This window comes from Hibiscus syriacus, unplaced genomic scaffold (genome assembly GCF_006381635.1).
Source record: "Hibiscus syriacus cultivar Baekdansim isolate YM2019G1 unplaced genomic scaffold, ASM638163v2 tig00111877_pilon, whole genome shotgun sequence".
NCBI classification, from domain to species: domain Eukaryota; kingdom Viridiplantae; phylum Streptophyta; class Magnoliopsida; order Malvales; family Malvaceae; genus Hibiscus; species Hibiscus syriacus.
Window position 1 is genome coordinate 2,550,764 of NW_024063208.1, and position 20,355 is coordinate 2,571,118.

At 38.1% G+C, this 20,355-nt stretch overlaps 1 long non-coding RNA gene and 1 pseudogene across 1 annotated transcript; one reads left to right on the forward strand and one right to left on the reverse strand.

Annotated features, from left to right (window-relative positions):
• Nucleotides 1-410: 410 nt before the first annotated feature.
• On the forward strand, nucleotides 411-4,773 carry LOC120172634 (annotated as a pseudogene).
• A 718-nt stretch (nucleotides 4,774-5,491) lies between these two features.
• Nucleotides 5,492-15,875, reverse strand: LOC120172673. Its single transcript, XR_005520985.1, has 3 exons — nucleotides 15,866-15,875; nucleotides 12,809-12,813; nucleotides 5,492-5,747 (listed from the first exon to the last, which is right to left on the reverse strand). It is a non-coding gene; the product is annotated as an uncharacterized LOC120172673 (long non-coding RNA).
• Nucleotides 15,876-20,355: the final 4,480 nt, after the last annotated feature.

Below are 20,355 nucleotides of genomic sequence, written 5' to 3' on the forward strand. Positions count from 1 at the left end.
CTAAACTTTAAATAAAATATCAATGATTATTAATATGACCAAAATCTTTAATCGTCATCGGTATTCACCACCGTTATTGTCGATCCATGTCGGGGTCGTCAATTCAACTGCAAAAAATCTTAAAAAGACACTCCTCAATTTGATTAATTCAATCTTTTCACTTGAATTCAATTCGACTGAATATATATAATTTACCAAAAAGAAAAAAAACAGAGTTTAAATCACTTTCAAAAAGAAAAAAAAATCAAATTACCAGTCTTTAACCATGAAGAAAAAGCAGAGGTAACAAGACCATACAAAAGTAGAACGAAATTTGAGTCCAAAGATAGCTTCACCATCACCTCTGCTTACTAATTTTGTCCGTTAGTTAACAAATCTACTGCTTCCTTCGTAGTTCAAACCCTTCGATCTAACAATCAAACAATAACCGAAGAGATTAGAAGACAGAGGGAGACAAGTGAGAGGTGGAACAGAGACAGCACAAGTCTCCTAGGAAATGCGGAGCTTAACCTTGGGCACCTCACTCACTTTGTCCCATATTCTTCCTTCAATCATCTATTTCAATCAAACAGCCGCCACCCTTTCTGCTCCTCCTCCCAAGGTTTCTCATGACTCATCAGTTCCCAAATTTGGTAAAGATTCTGTCTTAATGGGTCTTCTTTTTAGAATTTCTTTGATTTTTTTAAGACAAAAGATGGGGTTTTGGTGTATGTAAACACTTGGACTTGGTTGTTCATGAATTTATTGGATTTGGGTGTTTGGTTGTTTTTGCATTGACTTTGCCAATTGCTTGATTATATGTGTCCTGTTGGCAATGAATTTGGTATGATTAGAGGCCATATTTGTTGGAAATATGGATGTTGTTCATTGTTTGTTAGGTTTATTTGTGTGCAGGAGCATGTAGAGCTACTCAATCAGTCAATCTCTTCCCGATCGTGTCTCCCGAGATTGTTGTTCGCGAGGCACAGTTAGAGGACTGCTGGGAAGTGGCCGAGACTCACTGCAGCTCGTTCTTTCCCGCGTATTCCTTCCCGTTAGATTTCGTGCTACGAGTTGATAGATTGGTGGCAATGCTGTCCGGATTCTCGGTCCCGCCTGGTTGCAGGAGAACTTGTTTGGTTGCTGTCATGGGTGGTTCGGCCGACGACACGTTTCTGATTGGAGCTGACGGTTTTAAAGTCGGAGGTTTCGATGGGAAATTTAGTCTTAACAAAAGGTTATGTAACTGGTATATTAACTGTCGGTACCGTTGCTGATTTCCTTCCTAGAAAAGGACCACTTCGACTGAGAAGGTGATTTTACTTATTCGGTACTTTACTATGCTAGTTTAATGCCATTTAATGCTTCGACATGCCGGTTGAAATTTAGTCTTAACCGTTAACTACTTATGGTGTAATATGTCTGTAGACACCCGTTTTTGTCCGAATATTTTTATTATTATTATTATTTAATTACATATTGTGTAGGACCAAGTGGAACCCAGATTACAAAGCCCCAAGGCATAACCCACCAGCTAACTTACCTGAAGACCAACTACAATATTAGCCCACTCAGCAGCCCACAAAGCTAACCCAGTTGGAGTCCAGACCCGAGATCGAAAATTTGATCCGATTCAGGCCCAGCACCCAAACCCGTTAGGGTTTTCACTCTTTGCTTAGTGCCGCCTGCATTTGCAACCATTGGATCTGGACTAAATCAATGGTCTAGATTAAAGGGCCATTTAGGGTTTCTAAAACCCTAACTATAGCCTCGCCGCCGACTAGCCTGATGTCCAGCAGCCTCGCCGCTGCTGCTCATGTTGTAGCACCGACCACCAACGCTTCAATCTGTCGCCAACACATCAATCAGACCACTGGGAAGACAAAACAATACTAAATTTATTTTTTAGTATTTTTTAGAGAAAAGGGAAGTAAAATGTGGCCATGTTAAGCAGAGATAGGGCACTTGAATCCTATTCTCTTGGAAAACAACGAACCATCACCATAATCCACGAGGAACAGAGATAAAAAGGGAAACTATTCAGCCAAATGATAGAGTTGAGAGACCTTGAGATTTATCTTCCTTGATGAGGGAGTTGAGAGAATTTGAGATTTCTCTCTCCTCCCTCTGCTATTAAACCGAGCCAAATGATAGTTTTGGCCAAATTTTAACCTTGTTTTGGCCATTTATACATCGTACAAAACGACGTCGTTCTGGGGGGTCTTCAGCATGTTTTCAGCTTGAGCTAATTGTTGTTCAGGTCTCTCCTCGTTTGTAACATTTTGTTTTAGCCATTAATGAAAGTAATGTTTTACTTCGAGCCTCTATTTTTCAGTGTTTTCATTTAAGTCACTAGTTTATATATTATGTTATGTTTGCTGATATTCTAATATGACCCTGTGATTTATGCATCTTTTATTTTGGTCACTATTTCATAAGGTTGCATTTTGGTATAATTTCAACGGGTTCTTTCATATATCTTGTTTAGTTTATTTGGTCCTTGGTATTATTTATGGATTATTTCATTTCCAGTACCTTATTTGTTTAATATTTGCGATTGTGACTTTGGTTTATTTGTAATTTTATTTTGATCCTTCAAGTTTCAGTTAGTACCAGTTTGGTCCCTTAAATTTTCAAATATGTTTATTTGGTTATTTATATTTTGATTTGTAATGATTTATTGTTTTGTTTTAGTCCTTTATGTATTTATGTATTTCTTATATTATGTATTTATTAAATAAAGTTCGTTAATCCCATTTGTAATAAATATTTTGTTCTATATGTATATTATGTAAATATATTCTAGTTCATATTATATTTATTTAGACTCCTTTGATGTGTTACTCGTAACCATTTTCCAGTATGTTTATCGTAGAATGGGTGTGAAAAGTGTCACCTTACAGAGGAGGTGCGATTCAATACAACATTCAAACGAAATGGAAACTTGAAATAAATCTTGTTTATTTTACTAATTAAATCCTTTTTTATTCAAATAATGCAATGCATTTTTCTTTAAATGGTAATTTATGTTATTTTGCGCAAATGTCGATTTTTCAGTTTATATTTGATTTGTGTTTTTTTATCGAGGAGGAATATTCTTTATGAATGAGAAATAGTTGAGATGATTTTCCCGACGAAGGATAGCAAATTTCAAGATTTCTTATCAAATAAAAGGATTTTCTTTAAATTAATAATTCGAAATAAATTAATCAATGTTCAATGCATGAATCATAATTTAACTTTATATTTGATTCATAATTTCTGCTACTACGACAATGTGTAAGCGATTGAGTACCAATTTTGGGCGTTGTGGGGGTGCTAATCCTTCCCCACGTGTAATCGACTCACGTACCCGTTAAATCGAATTTTTGGTAAACACAGACCAATTTTTGTCTTAAAAACAATTTTTCCTTAAAATTGTTTTAAAAGACGTTTTTAGGTATTCGACCTACCTAACCCAAAGGTTGATGGCGACTCCCTTTCCATTTAATTCAAATCAATTCATAAATCCCCAATTTTTCAAATTAAAGTTATAATAGTTTTTAAACATAATTGTTTTTAAAAAAAATGGTTATGATAATGTCAATGTCCTAAAATTTTTGGTTCTACGTTTGCACAAATGCAGCTCATCAAATTTACCATAGCCGTCTGGTCACCACTTAATGTTAGCAATGAACATCGCTTATTGTCTTCGGAATCCGTTAATAACTCCTAATGCTGTAGTTTGATTATGGTTAAGGCCTGTATCTGATTATGGTCGAGTACTTATGATCCGTGTTTTCTAGTTCAACATAACTATCCTGAAGCTGTATTAATGGCTTTCAGGACCATTAGCTTACTATTTTCGCTGACCTTGTTTGATTAACTGAAACCTCTGTATACCTGTTTGAACTGTAATGCCGGAAAGGAAAAAGGCATATTTGTTTTCTCCGTTGTAATCATTCAAGATCTCATATCCAACGAGAGTCCGAGTGAATACTACTAGGTACGGACTATTTCTTCCATATCCTAGAGTATGAACAATGTCCTAAAAGATTGGAAATATTTCCGGCATACCTTATCTTTAGGGTATGAATATGCAATAGTTGGTAAGGATGCCGAGTGTCAGTGTCCTTAAACAGAAATTTCTGGCGCAAGGTGGAACGTTCGTTGTCGAAGAACAGTTCTACACGACTATGAGATATTTTTGTCTGTTAAAACCTTTGAGGATACGAGTAGCTCAACTAAACCTCCTCCTTCAATGTTATTTAGTGAAAGTAACTGCTTTTAGGCAGGTATGGTAGATTAGATCTGCTGGAATTGTCGAGCATCGAAAATCGGTCGTGTTTTGTTAATTTTTGTTCTAATTGAAGTTAACGTTTTACATGCAGAAAGTATTCTACTTGTAATCTCGTCGTTAACTATTGAAACTTTGAGAATCTTTATGGTAGGACTGGAATTGCATACATATCAAATGTTGCGGTTCGAGAGAGATACCGTCGTAAGGGAATAGCTAAAAGGCTCATAGCCAAAACAGAAGCTCAAGCAAGGAGCTGGGGCTGCCGTGCCGTTGCTTTGCACTGCGATTTGAACAACCCCGGTGCAACAAAACTGTACAAAGATCAGGGTTTTAAATGCATTAAGGTGCCGGAAGGAGCAAACTGGCCGAAGCCTAAGACTGCACCCGACATGAAGTTCAACTTCATGATTAAGCTTCTTAACATCTCTACCACTGCGTAAAATTCGTATAAAAACATAGAAAGGTAATCAAAAAACTCGTCGAAGATGCAAATATGTAGGATAAATGAAACTAGTTTGTATGTGGGATAAATGAAACTAGTTTGTATATAGTCTAAACCTGATCGGATTTGCTTCAAATATTTGTAGTTAATGTATGTATCCAGGATCCAAAAAGTTTAAGAATGAGGGTACAAAATTTTAATTTTCTTTTTTTAAAAATATTGAGTACGTAAAATTTTTCTTTTTTCCTTGCACGTTAAGTTAAATTTAATCATTTTTCTAAAATAATGAGATGCACTTGATTCATACAGGGACTTGGTGCATCCGCCTGTATGTATCGCCTGTAATGTTAATATTGCAAATCGGTTTGTATCGACAAACTGGACAACGTGTATCCTTATTCAGCCATTGATCTATATAAAGCTGATGACATAGATGTTTGCAGCCAGGAAGAAACCTGCATTGCGATTCAGTTTTCTTCTCTATTCATGTGCTGAATTATGGTACATACCGTGATTGGACTTGAAGTTTCTTCAAGGTTCGAGCTGCTATTGCATGGTTGTCTTTTTCTGTCTTGTTCAGCTATCATATAGCTCGATAATCCAAATTCGCGAAAACAAGGAATTAACAAAAGATTCATAATCACTGCAAGTATCACCTCCCATAAATCTATGGTCACTCAAGTTCAGGTGAATATTTTCGTATATTTGAAGGTATTTCGAGAAAAATAATCTAAACATAGGTATAAAGCCATGGATTTGATGATAATATCGGATCTCTATTATTAGGGACCTGGAAATATGCCTATATGCTTGAACAAGTTCTTAGCTGTTTAAGGTCACTATTCAAAAGAGAGATACAAAGAAACTTTCTCAACCTCAAAACTACCATTATTACAGTACGAAGTCGGCTCATCGGAAAAAAGGCAGAAGCCCATTGCAGCAAAATACTCAAAAGCTGATAAAGAAGGCTCATTCAGTTTCAGTGGGGTTGGACAAATTTGTCTAAAGCAGATGTGTCCAAAGCTTGAAATTCCTTCACATCGGAAGCTGTAACATCCCAAACACCAGGTTAGTGACCAAATTATAAATTTTTAGAATTTAGTGACTAAATTAGATAAATTGAAAAGTTCAGAGACTTAAGTGACATATTTTATGTAGGACTGAATATCAAAGAATGATGATTGGAAGGGCAAAATGGTCATTTGACCAGTAAATGAATTAAAAATTGGTATTGGGTATATTAAGTACATGTGGAGAAGGTGGAAAACTAAAACTAACTATCCATAAATATCTTCATTATTCTTCTCCTTCTAGTTGTGAACCCCAAATTATCAAGGTGAGTTTCTTGCTAGTTGATTATCCATTGAATTTAAGCTTGGTTTACGTTCTTTAGATGATACTTAAGCTTAAGGAAAGCTTAAGTTGTCTTAAAACCAAGAGATGAAGGAGTTAGGAAGGATTAAAAATAAGAAGGGTTTAAGTGAAATTGTTGAAAAGGATTAGTAAGTAAAGTTGAAGATTGAATTTGACTTGTCATTAGCTAAATTAAGAAGTAGGAAGTGTTAGAAATGAAATTAAAACATGTTGTAAATTTAGTAAGATTCTTGGGTTCAAGATATAGGATGAGATTTTGAAGGTAAGGATGTGTTATATGAATATAAATTGATTTGAGTATGTGTAATTGAGTTTAAGGGTATGAAAGGGGTTAAGAAATGAAAGGTTTAGGTTGATATTGGTAAATTTCGGGTTAAAGGAGTACATTCTGGGAAAGGAGTATCGGTACTGATTCATCCAGTACCGATACTTCAAAGGTAAACGAGTGATATTTGGAGTAAGGGTATTGATACTGGTTGAACAATATCTATACCATAAGCTAAAATTGGATAAGTCATTAAAGGAGTATCGATACCTAAAGAATAGTATTGATACCAAGGGTACTGATACCTTAAGTCAAGTATCGATACCATTTTGAAATAAGGATTCCAGAACTGGGAAAGGGTATCGATACCAAGGAACAATATCGATACCACAGTGAATGAAGTATAGGTACCATACCTTGGGTACCGATACTACTCAAAATGGAAATTTATATTAAGTATTTCTTTTAGCTTGGGTAATTAAGGATCGAATTATGATACTTAGAATTCTGATATGCATATCAAATGTATGATTGTATAGATATCGAACATAAGCAAGTTTCAGAACGATTGAAGAGTTAGGAACGATCGAGAGAGAGATAAAGTCATAGGCATTGACTGGACTAAGTGAGGCTAAGATGAGTGTATACTATAGTATAGATGTTGTATTATGGAAATAAGACTTGTGATAAGTCTATTTCCTATATTTGATTTCATGATTTCGTATTTATGTACATGCATATATTATAATTATAATGAGTACATGCATAACTTATACATGTTTTAATACGATTTAATATCTGTTATGTGATCCATGCGAACATAAGAGAACAAAATCTAAGCTATATGATATAAGATAAGTGATTATATGTATACATGTGATATATGAGATGTGGTTACATGAGAAATGATAGAAGATATATGAATATATGGAACATATAAATGTTCAAGCCCATGTTATGTGATATGAGAGTTGTAAGTATAATTGGCATGCCAAGAGTCGATGGTTCTATGTGGTCTTTCGAGACATATATGTAATCCTTTGGAACATATATGTGGTTTATTAGAACACATATTTTGTCCTTTGGAATATATATGTGGTCCTTAAAGAGAAGTATATGTGGTCCTTAGGGACATATATGTGGTCCTTCAGGACGTATATGTAGTCCTTCAGGACAAATTCTATGTGCCCCTAGTGGGAATTTATACGAGCTGTGGTGACAACATATATGCACAACCTCAATGTACTCACATGCCTCAGGTTCTCAGTAATGTACATGGGCACATAAAAGATATAAGCAGAATTAAATACCTTATAAGATGATATGTATTATTTGTGCAATCCATGATTATGTATGTTATGGTTGAGTGTATATATGAAGATTGTAATCACATGTTGGAATTATAGGTTCGCATGTTTCATGAGTTTATTGTTGCATGTTTATATTATGCCTCACTAAGTTTGTGACTTAGCGTGTGAGTATTTCTCACGTAGGTACCAAGAATCAAGAAGACAATAATTGAAACCCAGAAAGACATCATCTCTTTTGAAGACGATCAGATCAGAAGTGATTCAAACAATATGTCATTTTGTTATAGTAATTATGTTGGCATGTAATCAAAGTTTGAATAATATATGCTCTGGTTGATTTTGTAATTATTTTTATTGACTTATGTAAATTATTTCACGGTTATTTTAATGAAAGTTTAAATTTTCTACGATTTTGGAAAAAGTAAACGTTTTAAAAGTCAATGTGACACCTCATATTCGTTTTTGGGTTAGGTACGGGTTAGGGGTGTTACATTTAATGGTATCAGAGCTAAGGTTTAGTTGATTCTAGGCATAAACCGAAGTCCCTATTGTCTTTAAAGGTATACATGCTAACAAAATAGGGAAAACTTTTGATATGATAGAGTAACGAGTATACTGTCTTGCTAATAGAATTATATGGTTATGTCTTATTAGATGTCCGGACAAGAGAGCTCCTGAAGTGAAGCAGGAGATGATAGGCCTGAAGAGAGTAGTAATTCACCTGCCCTGGTGATAACTCCTTAAAAAAGTCGTATTTTGGGACCTTTTTCACTTAAGTTATTGAATGTCTAAGATCTCATTTAGGACCATGTAGATGTATTTATGAACATATATTTTCATGTGGTGGAATTTGTTTTGCCGCGGTATTTTATTTTGTCATCAGTGCTGCTTTATGGGGAAGGTGTTTATCTAATGATGAGCAGAAATTGAGAACAAGGAAAAAAGAAAAGGAAATGCCATGATATTAGGAGATCGCTGAGCAGAATGAAAATGCTGAATTGGATTGACATTTTGAAAACGAGCAAAGTGCGAGAAGATATTTTTGAAGTCAATTATCCCCCATTTTCACCAAGAGCAAGAAATCCACCTGGATTAGTACTACACCATGCTGACCATGCTGCAGATGTTAGGTGCTCAGCCAACCACCCAGTATGGGCCATTTTCAGATGCCCATGCTGGGCCACTGCCCCATGCTGGACCACTGCCCAATCCTCACGAGAATCAAGCAAAGTTGGGGGTATCCTAGGAATTTCAACACCAATTCCTAAGTTTTTTCTCCCCTTATATATAGAGGATGAAGCCACAATGTAAAGGAATTTTGGTCCCACGCCAATTTAAGCTTATAAGTTAGAGAGAGAAGGTCTTACTTTTCTCAGTTAATCATACTTGCCGTGGCATTTCTCCGTGACAAGCTTGAGGGAGTGGCATTCTAAGCGTCCGAGAGGAGCTAGTTCGCTAGGGGTAGTTCATGGTGGCCGAGGGAAGCTCCAGCAGTGCACGTTGAAGACTTTTCCTCCTTCCCTTAGTTCTTTGCTTTCATATTTTGTTATTTGGGTTGTAAGGAACGAATGAAACTTGCTTTGTGCTTGTCTATTTCGAACCCCACCATGAACTAATCCTATTTGGTGGGAGTTCGGTTGGATGTTTAAGTTTTTATTTCAATGAATGGTTGTCTTTCTATGCTTTAATCTATTTTGTTTATGAAACTTAATGCCTTAAGGTTGTAGGAGCTACGAGAGTAGCCTTTCCTTAGGAGGTCTTGAGGGTTCGAGAGAATACCTTGGCAATTTATCCTTTGCGTTCGAGAGAAACTAGGGAGGAACTACGTAAACAAGGGGTTCTAGGTAGTAACTAGGCCTAATCCACCTTAGAGATAAGGTTAGGATTTCATTCGACTAAAAGGAGTTGTGCAAGAACGACAGGTTAGATGTTAATGCTGCTGCAAAAAGGTATTACCGAGATATATCCTGTTATCTAGACCAATAGGATCCTGTTAATGTCGGGCAGACTAGGCATAGAAGTAAGACCATTCGGAGAAATAGACTTAGATTTTCCCATTGACTCATATCACTCACTTCTATAGTAGCTTGTCGTGTGAGGAAAACAAAGTCCTATCAATTAAATCCAGTATTTGCATTTCATTTTGCATTGACATTTCCATCCATTTTACCACGACATATCCATTTGCTACCATATTGCCATCATTCCATTTTCACATCAGTCATTCTATTTTGCCACGACATTATCATTTGTATATACCATCACTAACTTTACTTAGGTGACAAAGTAAAGTGCCTTGACAAACTTATTTGATTTCCCCAATTCCCTGTGGAGATGATACTCAACTTATCACTATATTACTTGTTTGATTGTGTATACTAGCACATATATCCACACTCATTTATAGTACTCATACCGAGCGGACAAGTTTTTGGCGCCGTTACCAGGGAATTGGCATCTGGAAGTTAAATTGTTTTGTCATAGTTTTTTTATTTTACTTGTTTATATTTCTTTTATATAGTTTTACCCTTTATTTTTCTTATCTTCTTCAGAATTTTGTGGTGTATGACCAGAAGTAACCCTGACGAGCTATTAGAACTAGTTGAACTTGAGATTGAGAGGATCTTTAGGAGAAGAAGACGTGCTCAACGTGCAAATATGTACCAAATTGGAAATCCAGGCATTGGTCATGAGGAGGATCAGAATGTCGAGGCAAATCCATTTGCTGGGAATGCACCCAGACCTCGTGCTATTTGTGATCATTTAAACAAGATTTTAGACGATTTAAATCCTGTAATTGTGGCACCAGAGATTCAGGCAGCTTATTTCGAGCTCAAACCTGTCATGTTCAATATGCTGAACTCCATAGGGCAGTTTGGGGGTATGTCAAACGAAGATTCCAGGTAGCATATTCGTAATTCTTGGAGGTGTGTGATTCTTTTCGCCAACAAGGGGTGCACGAAGATATTCTGAAGCTAAAATTATTTCCATATTGTTTGCTTGACCGAGCAAGGGCTTGGTTGAGTGGTGTTCCCGCGGGTTTAATGGAGTCGTGGACTGATCTGTGCAAAAATTTTTTACTGCGGTATAATCCTCTGAACATGAACACCCAACTGAGGAACGACATTAGTTCCTTTCGTCAAGCTGATGACGAGTCGATGTATGAGTACTGGGATCGATACAAGGCATTGCTTCGTAAGTGCTCAAATCATGTTTTCAAGATTGGACAAAAGTGGTGATGTTCTACAATGGAGTAAACGCACCCACGAGGATGATGCTAGATGCCTCGGCATATGAGACGCTACTTGACAAATCACCAGCAGAGGCATTTGACATTCTGGATAAGGTTGCCACTAATGATTATCAGTTTCCATCCACACGACTTGGAGCTGGGCGCAAGTCATACGGAGGTTTTGAGCTAGATTCTAAAGATAACGTGTCCGCCCAACTTGCTGCTATCACCAACATATTGAAGAATTTGTAAAGGCCAAGTGAGGTGAGAGAAGTGAAGGCAGCTCATTCAGCATGTTTATTATGCCACGACAATCACAATGAGAGTGAATACCCAACCAATAAAAAATCCATGAACTTTGTAGGCAACTTCAATCAAGGTAACAACAACCCTTATTCCAACACATATAATCCTGGATGGCATCAACATCCAAACTTTTCATTAGGAAATCAGGAAACAACAATGCTTTTCAACCAACTCGGTAGCAGAATTACAATACTCCTAGAATTATCAATCGAATATGCCATGGTATAATTTTAACAAGGGATGGCCATCTTCATCAAACACTAGTTCTTTAGAAGCCACACTGCAAGAGTTTATTACAACAACGAAGACAATGCTGCAAGATCATGTGACCTCCATCAAAAATCAAGGGGCCCTGCTTCAGAGCCATAGTTCATCGCTGAGGACGCTGGAGAGTCAGGTTGGTCAAATTACTGCGACATTACAAGAACGCAGACCAGGAAATTTACCGAGTGACACTGAAGTCACTAAACCTCATGGCAAGGAGAATTGCAATGTGCTAACTCTACGAAGTGGTACACAAATTAATGTTGAAGACAAGTTTGGGGGAAGACCGAAGGATGATTGACCCCATGTAACCATGAAAGCTGATCAAGAAGTTCAAGAAGAAGCACCAGTGGAAGAGGACAAGGCTGAGGATTCATTAAGTAAAGAAACTGAGGGGGCAAATAAAAATGCTGAGGTAATTTCTGTTCACACCCCGTCAGTACAGTAAGCCAGACCCCCACATCTTTTTCCACAAAGACTGAAAAAGCATAACGAGGATATTCAATTCAGAAAATTCGTTGATATTCTGAGTCAACTTCAAATCAATGTTCCTTTTCTGGAGGCTATGGAACAAATGCCTACATATGCAAAATTCCTTAAGGAAATTGTTACCAAGAAGAGAAAGGTTGAGCAGTACAAAACAATTGCCACGGCAAAAGAATTTTACTTTTCCTTAAGCAAGCTGCTACCGAAGAGACATGATCCGGGCAATTTTATCATCCCATGTTCGATAGGATGCAAATTTGTTGGGAAGACACTATGTGACCTTGGCTCAAGTGTAAACTTGATGCCTAAGTCAATTTTTGTGAAGCTTGGGATAGGAAATGCGAGACCCACATCTGTCATATTACAATTAGCCGATCGTTCGCATGTTCGTCCCGAAAGACGAATCGAAGATGTCATCGTGCGGGTTGACAAGTTCGTTTTACCAGTCGATTTTCTGATTCTAGACTGTGAGGTCGATGCCACAACACCCATAATCTTGGGGAGACCCTTCCTAGCTACCAGTTGTATTCTCATCGACTGCGAGAGGGGCGAGCTAACCATGAGAGTGGTCAATCAGCATGTCACAATGAATGTATTTCGATCTCTCAAATACATAGATGATTATGAAGAATGCAGAGCATTTTTAAAGTGGATACAGTAATCACGCAAGAAGTAGATCAATTTTGCCAGGACAATTTCATTCAGCTACGACCTGATGAGAGGCTATTTGAAGACTTAAAGGCTGGAGAGCCTAATGATTTCTCATCCGAGGAACAACAGGCTAGCTTTCTCAAAGCTAGCCCAGGTACGCATTGTGAACCTTTGAATTTCGACGATTTTGTTCCTCCCAAGCCCTCATTACAGCATGCACCTACCCTAGAACTTAAGAATTTGCCACAATATCTTAAATATGCTTATCAAGGTAGTGATGAAACTTTACCTGTGATTATTTCCTCTGCTCTCACTCCTAACCAAAAATCGAGTTTGTTAAGTGTTTTGTCACAGCATAAGAAAGCATTAGGCTGGACGATGGCAGATCTGAAGGGAATAAGTCCAACTATCTGCATGCACAAGATCCTGCTGAAAGAATGCCACGTCAAATCCATAGAGCCACAACGAAGATTGAACCCAATCATGAAGCAAGTTGTGATGAAAGAGATTCTCAAATGACTTGATGCTGGAGTGATTTACCCAATTTCGGATAGTTCTTGGGTGAGTCCCATTCAATGCGTGCCAAAGAAGGGAGGCATGACCATGGTGACAAGTGGAGACAATGAGTTGTTACCTACACGCACAGTCACCGGGTGGCGAATCTGCATGGACTACCGCAAGCTCAACAAGGCCACTAAGAATGATCATTTCCCTTTAACATTCATCGATCAAATGATGGATCGACTTGCTGGTAAGGCATATTATTATTTCTTGGACAGATACTCGAGGTATAATCAATTTGCCATCGCACCAGAGGACCAAGAGAAGACAACGTTCACATGTCCCTATGGCACTTATGCTTTTCGAAGAATGCCTTTTGGACTCTGTAATGCCCCGACAACTTTTCAGCGCTGCATGCAAGCCATATTTTCAGAAATGGTTGAGGATTTTTTTGGAAATTTTCATGGATGGTTTTTCTGTTTCTGGAGATGACTTTCAAAAATGCCTCGGCAATTTGAAAAAGGTACTGAAGCGATGCAAGGATGCCGATCTCGTGCTGAACTGGGAAAAATGCCACTTCATGGTGGCTGAAGGCATTGTTTTAGGCCATAAAATCTCTGCAAGGGGCATTGAGGTAGACAAAGCCAAAATTGAGGTGATCGAGAAACTACCCCCACCAACTTCTGTCAAGGGCATTCAGAGTTTCCTTGGACATGCTGGATTTTATAGACGATTTATTAAGGACTTCTCCACGATATCCAAGACCTTATGCACCCTGCTACAATAGAGCCAACCATTCTTGTTCAATAAGAAATGCCATGGCGCATTCAAAGAGCTGAAGAAAAAACTTATCTTTGCACCGATCGTGGTTTCCCCAGATTAGACGGCACCGTTCGAGTTAATGTGTGATGCAATTGATTTTGCCGTGGGGGCTGTGCTTGGGCAACGTCGAGGTAAAATCTTTCATGTTATTTATTATACTAGCCGTACCTTGAATGAGGCACAATTGAACTATACTACCACTGAGAAAGAATTACTTGTCGTGGTATTTGCATTTGACAAGTTTAGTCCATACTTGATAAGCACCAAAGTCATAGTTCACACTGATCACTCAGCTATAAAATATTTAGTGAACAAGAAAGATGCCAAGCCTAGACTTATTAGGTGGATATTACTACTGTAAGAATTTAACTTAGAGGTAATCGATAGGAAAGGTACTGAAAACCAGGTTGTAGATCATTTGTCTAGGCTAGAAAACATTTCAGAATGCCATGGAATTTTTTATATTAAAGAAGAATTCCCTGACGAGAAAATTTTATATGCCACGACAATTCCGTGTTACGCTGACCTCGTTAATTTTCTTGTTAGTGGTGTTTTTCCATATGAATTGATTAGCCAGGGCAAAAAGAGGTTTCTGCATGATGTCAAGTTCTATTTTTAGGACAAGCCATACTTGTTCAAGCAATGTGCCGATCAAATGATTCGACGGTGTATCCCCGAAGAGGAGCAACGTGATATCTTACACCATTTCCACACATCACCCTGTGGAGGGCATTTTGAAGGTGTGAGGACTACTGCCAAGGCCCTCCAATCAAGCTTCTACTGACCATCGCTATTTAAGGATGCCCACGAATTTTGCAAGGCCCGCGACAGATGCCAGCGTACTTGGAACATTTCTAGATGACACGAAATGCCGCTGTAAAATATTTTTATAGATAGAGCTATTTGATGTTTGGGGCATTGATTTTATGGGACCGTTCCCATCTTCTTTTAGAAATTTATACATTTTACTCGCGGTGGACTACGTATCCAAGTGGGTTGAAGCGATTGCGACACCAAGGAATGACTCGAAGACGGTGCTCATGTTCCTTCACAAGAATATTTTCACTCGATTTGGAGCACCAAGAGCCATTATCAGTGACGAGGGCACCCACTTTGACAAAAAGCTAATTGCCAAGGCATTACAAAAATACAGAGTGCGATATAAAATTTCCACGGCATATCACCCACAAACAAATGGGCAAGCTGAAGCGTCCAACCGTGAAGTTAAGCAGATTCTCGAGAAGGTGGTAAACCCTCGAAAAAAAGACTGGTTCCCAAAACTCGATGTAGCACTCTGGACATACCGGATGACATTTAAAACATCTCTGGGAATGTCTCCCTTCAAGATGGTATTTGGAAAAGCCTGTCACCTGCCAGTTGAGCTAGAACATAAGGTATACTGGGCAATCAAGAAGCTGAACTTCGACGCACAACTAGCTGGGGAGAAACAGTTGCTCAATCTGAATAAAATGAAAGAGTTTCGGGCACAAGCATATGAAAATGCCAAGCTCTACAAGGAAAAAAAATGAAGAAGTGGCATGACAAAATGCTTTTGCCACGGCATTTTCATGTTGGCCAGAAAGTGATCCTGTTTAACTCTAGGCTCAAACTCTTGCCTGGAAAACTGAAGTCACAATGGTCGGGACCATTCGAAGTCCACCATGTTTACCCGTATGGCACTGTGGATATCAAGAACATGGACGATGAGTCCGTATTTAAAGTCAATGGCCAGCGCCTGAAGGCATACCAAGGAGTCCCACCATTGCGTGACAAGACTGCACTTCTCTTGCATGAAGTTGATATTGGCCCAGCATCTTAAGGATGCCGTGACATTTTAAAATTACTCTTGTACATAAATAAATGTTTATTTCGCTTCTTTTTAATTGACTATTTTATTTTTACAAGGTTAGGGTATATACAACTTTCAACCGTACCAACATTAGATTCTGAACACTCGAGCCCTACATAATTTTGGAAGCACACACGTCGCACGATCACCGCACCACCACAAGCGTAAAGTTAAGGTACCTTGCATTGCATTGCATTTCATAGCATGTAGTCTAGTTTTACCTTAGTTTTTAGTAAGCATTGAGGAAAATGCTTCTCTCAAGTTTGGGGGAAGTAGGGTTCTCCAATCATTGCATGATATTATTAGTAAAATAAATATGCCATGACATTAGTAAATGTAGAATTAGTTTTCTGGACTAAATTAAGGATGCCCGATGATGATGAAATTTTTATGGCTAGGATTGAATGTACATGACTGGTTGAGGATGATAGAACCAACTCTAGGACTTGCTTCTTTAAAACCCTTGAATACACGATTGTATGCTTTCCATGCTTGAGAAACTTAGAAATTTTTTATAAGAGAATTCTTAAATGTCGTGGCATAAAACTTTGAATGATGAAAATCCCATAAAAAAGGAATGAAGTTGTGAATAAATGCCTCGGCATATCTGTAGAGAGACACTCCGCTATACCACGGTATTTCCTAGAAACTACAGTTAAATAAATGACAGCTATGGCATATGAGTGAATGAAAGAATTCATAGGATGACACTACCTGACTAGCTCGAGGGTGGAAGGTATGCTCCCTTTCACTTAGAGTGTGGGATGGTAGGAGTGGTGGGATGACTCCTCTTGTAGAAGAGTTAATGAAAGAAAAGAAAACAATGTGGAGTAAAAATTTGTAAATGTCATGGCAAATTAAGAAAGCTTGCTTAGAAAATTTTTAAGTTTGTTAAGCATGGACTGGATACAAACACCCACACAAAGGATCTTGCCCTAGGGGACAATACTTGATTTCTCGAACTAGTCTAGCATGTTGAGGGCTAAAATTTTATCCCATATAATTATTCTTCTTCTGAACTTGCCATGGTATTTTTTTTTATTTTGCTTAATACTATCCATTGCTTGAGGACAAGCAATAACTTAAGTTTGGGGGGTGTGATAACTCTGTAAAAAGATCATATTTTGGGACCTTTTCACTTAAGTTATTGAATGTCTAAGATCTCATTTAGGACCATGTAGATGCATTTAGGAACATATATTTGCATGTGGTGGAATTTTTTTTGCCGCGGCATTTTATTTTGTCATTAGTGTTGCTTTATGGGGAAGGTGTTTGTCTGATGATGTGCATAAATTGAGAGCAAGGAAAAGAGAAAAGAAAATGCCATGACATTAGGAGACTGCTGAGTAGAATGAAAATGCCAAGTTGGATTGGCATTTCGAAAATGAGCAAAGTGCGAGAAGATATTTTTGAAGCCAGTTGTCCCCCATTTTCACCAAGAGCGAAAAATCCACCTAGATTAGCACTACACCATGCTGACCATACTGCAGATGTCAGGTGCTTAGCCAACCACCCAGTATGGGCCATTTCTAAATGCCCATGCTGGACCACTGCCCAATCCTCACGAGAATCAAGCAAAGTTGGGGGTATCCTAGGAATTTCAACACCAATTCCTAAGGTTTTTTCTCCCCTTATATATAGAGGATGAAGCCACAATGAAAAGGACTTTTGGTCCCACGCCAATTTAAGCTTAGAAGTTAGAGAGAGAAGGTCTTACTTTTCTTAGTTATTCCTACATGCCGTGGCATTTCTCTGTGATAAGATTGAGGGAGTGGCGTTCTAAGCGTTCGAGAGGAGCTAGTTCGCTAGGGGCAGTTCGTGGCTGAGGGAAGCTCCAGCAGTGCATGTTGAAGGCTTTTCCTCCTTCCCTTAGTTCTTTGCTTTCATATTTTGTTATTTGGGTTGTAAGGAACGAATGAAACTTTCTTTGTGCTTGTCTATTTCAAACCCCACCATGAACTAATCCTATTTGGTGGGAGTTCGCTTGGATGTTTAAGTTTTTATTTCAATGAATGGTTGTCTTTCTATGCTTCAATCTGTTTTGTTTATGAAACTTAATGCCTTAAGGTTGTAGGAGCTACGAGAGTAACCTTTCCTTAGGAGGTCTTGAGGGTTTTAGAGAATACCTTGGCAATTTATCCTTAGTGTTGGAGAGAAACTAGGGAGGAACTACATAAACAAGGGGTTCTAGGTAGTAACTAGGCCTAATCCACCTTATAGATAAGGTTAGGATTTTATTCGACTAAAAGGAGTTGTGAAAGAATGACAGGTTAGATGTTAATGCTGCCGCACAAAGGTATTAACGAGGCATATATTGTTATCTGAACCAACATGATCACTGCAGGGGTTCACACCAATCGGTTTTGCCACGATATCTTCAATCTGTCGAGTCCCTTACCAGAGATAGCATAGGGCACCTTAGTAGACTCTGTCGGGCAGACTAGGCATAGAAGCAAGACCATTCGGAGAAATAGACTTAGATTTTCCCAGTGTCTCCTATTACTCACTTCCATAGTAGCTTGTCGTGTGAGAAAGGCAAAGTCCTATCAATTAAATCCAGTATTTACATTTCATTTTGCATTGACATTTCCATCCATTTTACCACGACATATCCATTTGCTACTATACTGCCATCGTTCCATTTCCACATCAGTCATTCCATTTTGCCATGACATTATCATTTGTATATACCGTCACTAACTTTACTTAGGTGACAAAGTAAAGTGCCTTGACAAACCTATTTGATTTCCCCAATTCCTTGTGGAGACGATACTCAACTTATCACTGTATTACTTGTTCGATTGTGTATACTTGTACATATATCCGCACTCATTTATAGTACTCATACCGAGCGGACACCTGGCCAGGCAAGATGAATAGTAGACACATTCGGGAGTGCATGTACAAGACCAAGATAGGTTTTTCATGACGTTGGACGCTATCCTGACGTATTTCCAACCTCCTGCTTCCTCAATTAAGAGAATAAATGTTGTAAAAGAGTTGAAAGGATATGAGCTTCAGAATTTAAGGGGGAAGCCGAAGAAGGTCCTGTTGTTGTAGACCTTTTGGCTTAATGATGTGTAGATAATGTTAGATAGACTCCACTACTCTGAGGTGGAGAAATAGATGGAGTGGTCTCCTTGCTCTGAGGGCAAGCGAGAATATGGTGGACAAATGTCACTTTGAGGATGACAAGTGACCAAGTGACATGGTCCTTGTTTATAGAGGAATTCAAGAACAAGTATATAGGAGATCAGTTTATTCAACAAATGAAGCAAAAGTTTATGAATCTGAAGCAATGTAGTCATACAGTGTATGAATATGAGTGTGAGTTCAACAAATTAAATCGCTTTGCTGCCGAACTTATTCTGACGGAGAAGGATACTTGTGAATGGTTTTTAGAGGGCTTGTGTCCTCGATTGAAAGAGATGTTGATTATGTTGAATCTGTCCTCATTTTAAGAAGTAGTTAATCGTGCTAAATCTCTGGAGAGAGCTCATAATGAAAGTTTTAGAGATCAAAGAGCCTAGATGTCTAAAAGAATGGGTGATTCTTTGAATTTTGCACCATCAAAAAGGGGCAGAGATGTTAGTTTTCGACCCCATACGAGATCTGAGTCAGATGCATCCTATGATAAAGGATCAAATCTGATGAGAGCTAGACAGACTCAATTTATAGGGACTGGAACTAGGAGATCTAATCAGGGCCAAGCTATACATTGTTAATATTGTGGAAAGAATTATCTTGTGGTATGTAGAATAATTTCTGGAGCTTGTTTCAGATGTGGGGACACCAGACATTTTTATCCGGGATTGTCCAATGATGGGTGGAGAGTCTGCACAGTCAGAATTATATAGTTCAATGCTCAGAGAGAAACGGGAAAAGGTAGAGGAAGAAGTCAACCTGAATCCTCTACTCAATAGGATATACGCTCGACTGCTCGTGTTTATAATCTAAAGACTAATAAAGATCGAGATGACCTAGAGATTATTGCAGGTACTTTCCAATTGTATGACAAACATGTTTTAGTATTGATTGATCCGGGTTCTATATATTCATACGTTGTTAGTAAATTGGTGAGAGAATTAAAAATTCAGTTAGAAGCCATTAGTAGTGATGTGATAGTGATAAATCTATTAGGGCACAATGCTTGGGTAAATAGAGTGTGTCGGGGGTGTCCTATACGGATTCAGGGAATTGAATTCCTTGCTAATCTGATAGAATTACCCTTTGAGGAATTTGAAGTAATACTGGGAATGGACTAGTTATATCATGATCATGCTAATGTTGATTGTAGATTGAAGAGGGTAACGTTTATCCGTTCAGAATGATTGGAAGTTATAATGTTCAGTGAAAATGTATTCCATTAGAAAATATATTATCAGTGATGTCAACAAAGAAGTTATTGCTACAAGGATGTCAGGGTTTCATTGGTAATGTGATGAATATTAGAATGATAGTCAGAGAATTTCCCGATGTCTTTCCTACAGAGTTGCCAGGGTTACCTCCAGATAGAGAGGTGGAATTCCAAATTGAAGTAATGCCTGGAACAGTGCCTATTACAATGACACCTTATATAATGGCTCCAAAAGAGT